This window comes from Chrysochloris asiatica, unplaced genomic scaffold (genome assembly GCF_000296735.1).
Source record: "Chrysochloris asiatica unplaced genomic scaffold, ChrAsi1.0 scaffold00313, whole genome shotgun sequence".
In the NCBI taxonomy this organism is placed as follows: domain Eukaryota; kingdom Metazoa; phylum Chordata; class Mammalia; order Afrosoricida; family Chrysochloridae; genus Chrysochloris; species Chrysochloris asiatica.
This window is the reverse complement of record NW_006408831.1, coordinates 913,503-920,377: the sequence shown is the minus strand read 5'-3', so window position 1 is coordinate 920,377 and position 6,875 is coordinate 913,503. Positions and strand designations below refer to the sequence as shown.

Here is a 6,875-nt window from a genome sequence, read left to right as displayed (position 1 = left end):
GAGAAAGAAAGTCCACACCTTTATCTCTGTGGTTCTGCCAGGCACCCGTGGCTCTGATCCTTCCCTCGCTTGTTGTCACCCAAGATGGTGACTCCGGGATAGTCGAGTGTCTTGAATTAGAAATCAATGGCTTTGTTGCTTCTGCTACAAATTCCCCTAGCTGTAAGTCTTCAAACCTTCTAAATATTCCTTCATATGTGGTTAAGAGTTCTGGCACCAACCCTGAGTCTGCTTGGTCTGATATTCTGTGTTGTTGCTGATGGAGTTCCTCAATGCAGTTCCAGCCGATCCACCATCTTGTTTCTTCTCTCTGTGTCTTTGAGAAGGAGCTCTAGTAGTGTAGTGGGATAAGAGTTAAGCTGCTGGAGTAGAAGGTGGCAATTTCTTGAATTCTGAGATCCACTAGCCCATAGAACCTTTCCCCTGCTCGCCACTGGCCGCTCAGTTCCCCCAGAATTTCTGCATGACACTCAACTATGCCTCCTTCCCCAACCTGACAGTTTTCCCTCTAAGTCAGCCTCAAGACCCCCACTGGGACCATCTTCACAAGCCCTCTGACTGTTACTATGAAGTTCAACCCTTTTGTGACCTTGGACTGTAGCAAGAAACTCAAATGCCACTTCTTCAATGCTCCCTTGCACGTGCACAGAAAGATCCTGTCATCCCCGTTGTGCAAGGAGCTGCAACAGAAGTATAACGTCAGCTCCATGCCCATCCTCAAGGACGATGGGGTCCAGGTGGTTTGAGGACACTGCAAAAGTCAGCGGATTGGCAAGGTAGTCCGGGTATACAGAAAGAAGTATGTCATCTACATAGAGAGTGTGCAGCGTGAGAGGCTAATGGTACAACTGTCCGTGTGGTCATTTACCCAAACAAGTTGGTTATCACCAGGCCCAAACTGGACAAAGATCGGAAGAAAATTCTTGAACACAAAGCCAAATCTTGAGAAGCTGGAAAAGAGAAAGGCAAATATAAGGAAGAGCTTACTGAAAAAATGCAGGAATTGATATACTCTGTTGTTGAACCACAGTCTAACTCTAGATTTCTAGCCTAGTGTGTGTTCCTTGGAAACTCTTCCAGATGACTTGGGAATATTTCATTTCCATTTTGTTCAATAATTGATATGTGGCTCTGTTAATCTTCCTTTGCAACTTTGATTACTGATATTATGAATAAAAATTGGAAATGTTTCTTAAAAAAAAAAAAAAAAGAGTTAGGCTGCTACCTGCAAGGTCAGCAGTTCTAATCTTCCAGCTGCTCTATGGGAGACAGATGAGGCTTTCTGTTCTCATCAAGATTTACAGCTTCGGATACCCTACACAGGGTTGACATGAATCAGATCTGACTCCATGGCATACAACCACCACTACCACCATGTCTTCAAAGTCTCTCATTAACCTGGGGAGGGGGTGGGAGTGGGGGTGGGGGTGGGAGTGGTAACAGTATAAATAAAAGCTTTCAGAGAGAAACTTAAGACCCCATTGGTGACCAAAGCAGAACTAGGACCAAAGCAGCATCTAACTTACTGTCTCCATCTCTTTCACTCCAGGCTCGATCCCAAGGAATATTTAGGGAGATAGACATCATGACTCAGGAACATTAGCCTAACTTGAAACATCCCTCTAAAAAGGTCTTTAGAATAATTCTGAAAACTCAGCCTGAAAATTTTAATACTCGTAAAGATGAAGCTTATTCCTGGAACAATCCATTTCAAAAGAAGCATATTCCCTGAAATCAAGATTGCTGTATAATTTGAGCTATGAGTATGTCACTAGCACCAGTGACTAGTTATTCATTTATTCAACAAATACCAATTAACTGTCTTCTATGACCCAGGTACTGATAAGTGCTGTGGATTCAGGGAGAAACAACGTAGACATAGCCTTAGCCTTCCTGGAATTCAGGTGCATCAGGGGAGCTAGACAATTGAGCAGGAAGTTACAGTAAAACATGTGTTATGAGAGCAAAGATCAGGGGGTCTGATTGGCTCTCCTTCTTTCCCTATATCCTTCACTCTGACTCAGACTGTGTCTGAATTCTTTATGCAGCCACACCATCCTACCCCTTCCATCAGAGTGAGTGAGATTGTCCAGGAGCGTGAGAAGAGTCAGATGAATCAAAACACAAGGGAAAACAAAGGACAAGGTCCAAGGCAGAGCTTCTCCAATTCTGTTCTCCCAGCAGAAGGAGGAAAACTAACCATGGGGAGCTACCAATTTACTCCAGGGATGTTCACGAGTAGAACTCTGTCCCTTCCTTTCCAAATTCCAGAACAGCTCTAGTTAAAAGCATCTTGAGTCCTGAAGGATTCCAGGGCTTGAAGAAATTGCTTGCAAAGCTATTTTCTTCCACCACTATGAACTTTTCACTTCCCCTCACATTTTTTTAATTGCTGTAAAATATATATACAACACAATATTTGACACTCCAACATTTTTCAGGTGTACAATTTAGTGATATCAATTACATAATTGTGTTGTACAACCATCACCCATTAACCTTTGCCAAAGTTCCCTTCACCAACCCTTCACACTTTTATCCTTATGGCATCAGTTTGTTGGTTGGTTATGTGCCGTGGAGTCAGTTTCGACTCACAGCGACCCTGTACAGGGTTTCTGAGGCTGTAAATCTTTACAGGAACAGAAAGCCTTTTCTACATCCTGCAGAACAGCTGGTAGTTTCCAACTGCTGACTTTAAGGTTCGCAGCCCAATTCGTAACCACTGTGCTACCACAGCTCCTTAGAAAGGGACTTTTCAGAGTCTCACGGAGGCAGAGTCCAGCCCAGTCATGCCAAGAGAAGCCTAGGCAGGCCTCAGAGGTGGCTAGTCTAGTCCAGGTTCTAGGTGTGTCTTTACTGTGGAGATGGACACTGTAGGTTATCATTACCTGGTGCCATTGGACATCTAGATCCAGCAGCCTAATCTCCAATCCTTCCCAGCTGCCCCAGGAAGAATGTCCTTCTCTGGTTACCATGAGTCAGTTGGTAGATCTAGTCCTCACTGTACATTAAGAAATTGATTTCCTGGCTTTATTTTTTAAAACAAATAAAAGAATAACATTAGCACTAAGGGAGGTCATGAAAGAGAGGGAAAGTTACAAAAAAGCAACATGCAGTCTGTGGGTGTGAGATGGAAGGTAAAAGTGGAGGTGGATTTTGGCTTTAGGTGGGCACGGCTACCCCAGCCAGTATTTCAATGGCGCCTTTCAAATCCATTCTTTATGTGATGCCTGGGGTTTAGGTAGGAGTACTGAAATGCTGTAATTATAAATAAAGGGGAAATTGAACCTGCTGGTGATCATTTAAAGAAAAGTATTTTAGGACAAATAAAAGGAAGTACATGCCATATAAGTGGAATTAATTTCTCCCATAAGGTGTTCAAGAAGAAAATTTAAAATAGGTCCAAGAAGAGGCTAGATAAATGTATAGATATTAGGGGTAATGGTTGTTAAGAGCAACCGATAAGGAGGATCAAGTCACCAAATTTTCCAAAGAAATGCCCTTGGTGCCTCTCTACAGATGTTTGTGTTTTTGCTATGCTAAGTTCCCAAAATATTTCTGTAACAAACAAAGCTCCTTCTCAGCACTATACCTTTGCCACAGTAGTGTCTCTGGGTTTCCTTGCTACTCTTTTCTATGACTAGTTTAACTACTACTCATTCTTCAAGACCCAATTGAAATGGAACCTCTTCTAGGAAGCCCTCTATGACTTTTCCAAGGCAAGATTGTTCCTCTTCTCTCTATTCTTCTACCTCATGCTGTATAAAGCACACATACACCTCCACCAACACACTATAATTGTTTGTCTGCCCAGCTGGACTATAAATGTCTCCAGGGCAGAGTTGTGCCTGCTTCATCTGGACTTAGTACAGAGCCTGACTCTTAGCCTCTAATCAGGAAATGTGTCTGAAATGAATGAATGAGTTTTGAGCTATATCAATCAATGGTGTGCTGACCTACAGCATTTATGATCTTAATGACATTCTTAGAAGCTTTACCTCTAGTTATCAGTTGGACAATACTTTTCTTCCAGGGCATCTGACTGTTTATCTCAACTAATATATGTGCTAGTCTCCAAAGAAGCCGTCTGTACATTTGAGGTAAAGTAGCCAAGAGGCTTGTTGAGATTTTTGTATCTTTAATTTAACTGAGTCTCTTGGGCAAGTCAGACAGTTTGGTCTAGAAATATTGGCCGTGCACATTTCAATGACTTTGAGATGTTAGTAAAACAGACATATCGCCTTTCAGGCTGAAATGAATGGGAGCTGAATTTTAAAGTTTAAAGCTGCACTGTTCAGATCCTTAGGTTATGAATGATACAGTTCATGAAAAACTTCCTGGGATCACCAAGAAAGGCCTGAGGTTTTCAAGAAGTGTTTAGTCACGGCTCACCAATGACAACATTTGAATGTTAAAACAAGAAAAGGAAAAACCAGCAAGCAAAGATCTAGTGGTCAAAATGTCACCCAACTCAAATTAACATTAGGAGATTGCCCAGAACCAAATATGAGGATTATGAAGCTGGAGAGTTGTGGATAGAAGAACAGAAACCATAAAAATAGGAAAAATCCAGTGAATGGCTCTTCCTAGTCAATTAAACAACTACTCCAAGAAGATTCCTGGAAATCAGGAACCTTTGGTGCCACTTCTAATTTTAATCTCCTTAGAAAATAATTTAAACATTTAAAAAAAAATTCAATCTATTTAAAACAACAACAAAAAAATAGTCTATTAAAAAAATATATAGATGAAGGGTCTTAGAAAAGTTCATGAAAAAGTGAAATTAAAAGATAATGGAAAATTTCCATGAACTTTTGAAACTGTCATTGTCCTCAAGTCGATTAAGACTCATAGCAACTCTAATAGGATTTCTGAGACTGTAAATTTTTTTACAGGATCAGAAAGCCTCATATTTCTCTCATAAAGCTGCTGGTGGGTTTGAACTGCCCACTTGGCAGGTAGTCAACACTGGGCTGCTAGCAGCAAGGTCAGTGGTTCAAACCAACCAACTACTCTGGGAGAAAGATGAGGCTGTCCATGCCCATAAAGATTTGCAGTCTCAGAAATCCTATACAGAGCTGCTAGGCGTCAGAATCACCTTGAGTGATTCTGTGGTGGGGGTATCTATCTATCTCTCTACATCTCAAAGGTAAATGTAAAGTACTTTGAGGATTTTTGTTTTCTTTACATTGGGATGCAACCCTTATCAAAGGCTGTGGTCTTTAATCTTCATTCGTATTTTAAGTCCTCTTTGTTTTCCGCAAGCAAGGCTTTATCATCTGTATATTGAACGTTGTTCTTCCTCCAATCCTGATACCACATTCTTCTTCATATATAATGCAGCTTATTGAATTATTTTCTCAGCATACAGATTGAATAAGTATGGTGAAAGAATACAACCCTGGAACACATCTTTCCTGATTTAAAACCATTCAATGTCCCCTTGTTTTATTGAAATGGCTGCCTCTAGGTCTATGTACAAGGAGCTCTGGTAGCATAGTGGTTACGAATCTGACTGTGAGCCTTAAGGTCAGCAGTTCGAAACTCCCAGTTGTTCTGCGGGAGAAAGATGAAGGTTTCTACTCCTGTAAAGATGTACAGCCTCAGAAATCCTGTACAGGGCCGCTATGAGTCGGAACTGACTCCACTGCACATAACCACCACCACCACCAGGTCTATGTGCAAGTTCCTCATGAGCACTATTAAGTGTTCTAGAACTCTCATTCTCTATAATGTTGTGCATAGCTTGTCATGATTCACACAGTTGAAAGCCTTTGTGTAGTCAATAAAGCACAGGTAAACTGTCTTGTATTCTCTGCTTTCAGCCAAGATCTATCTGACATCAGTAATGTGTTCCTCATGCCATAACCTCTTCTGAATTCAGCTTAAACATCAAGTAGTTCCCTGCCAATGCACTTTTGCAGCCATTTTTGAATTATTTTAGCAAAATTTTACTTACATGTGATATTCATGATATTGTTTGATAATTTCCTCATTCTGATGGGTCACCTCTCTTTGGAATGTACACAAATATGAATCTTTTTCAATCAGTTGACCAGGTAGCTGTCTTCCAAACTTCTTAGCAGAGATGATGAGTGCCTCCAGTGCTGCATCAGTTTTATTTAAAGTAAAACCAACCTACAAGAATGAATATAGGCAACTAGAGATATCAATTTACAATGAAGTCAACTACAAAGCAGAAAGATAGAATAGTGCAGATACAGAACTTCCAAATGACAAGGAAGTCAAAGTAGATTTCAAGATAAAACACACTGTTTTAAGTGGGGGGAAATTAATAAATTGCAAGGAAACCTAAAAGAAATGAATAACCTTCACATCAAAATAAAAAAGAAAATTAGAAAGAGTTAGTAGACATCAACACAACAGAAATGAAGAAAATGGAAAGAAAACCTACAAACAAAATGAATTTAGTGTAGGAAATTATGTGGAACAAAGAAACCAGCAGCATCACAAAATGACAGCAATCAATTCATGCCTCTTAATTACACAGAATGTCAATGGATTAAATGCACCAGTCAAGAGACAGACAGTAGCAGAATGGATAAGAAAACAGGACCCTTCAATATGCTGTCTACAAGAGACACATCTTACACACAAAGATAGAAATAGTCTTAAAAACAAAGATGGAAAAAATATATCAAGCTAATGGCAATAAAAATTAGCAGGAGTGGTGACTTTAATCTCTGATAAAGTATACTTTAAGGAATAAAACAGCATAAGTGACAAAGAAGGACATTATATTATGATTAAGGGGTCAAATTGAGCAAAAAGGACATAACCATAATAAATATGTATGCCTCCAATGAAAGAGCCTCAAAATACATAAATCAGACTCTAATAAAATTGAAGAAAGA

At 40.0% G+C, this 6,875-nt stretch overlaps 1 pseudogene; it reads left to right on the top strand.

Annotated features, from left to right (window-relative positions):
- The first annotated feature begins 566 nt into the window (after positions 1 to 566).
- LOC102822285 lies at positions 567 to 1,054 on the top strand (annotated as a pseudogene).
- Positions 1,055 to 6,875: the final 5,821 nt, after the last annotated feature.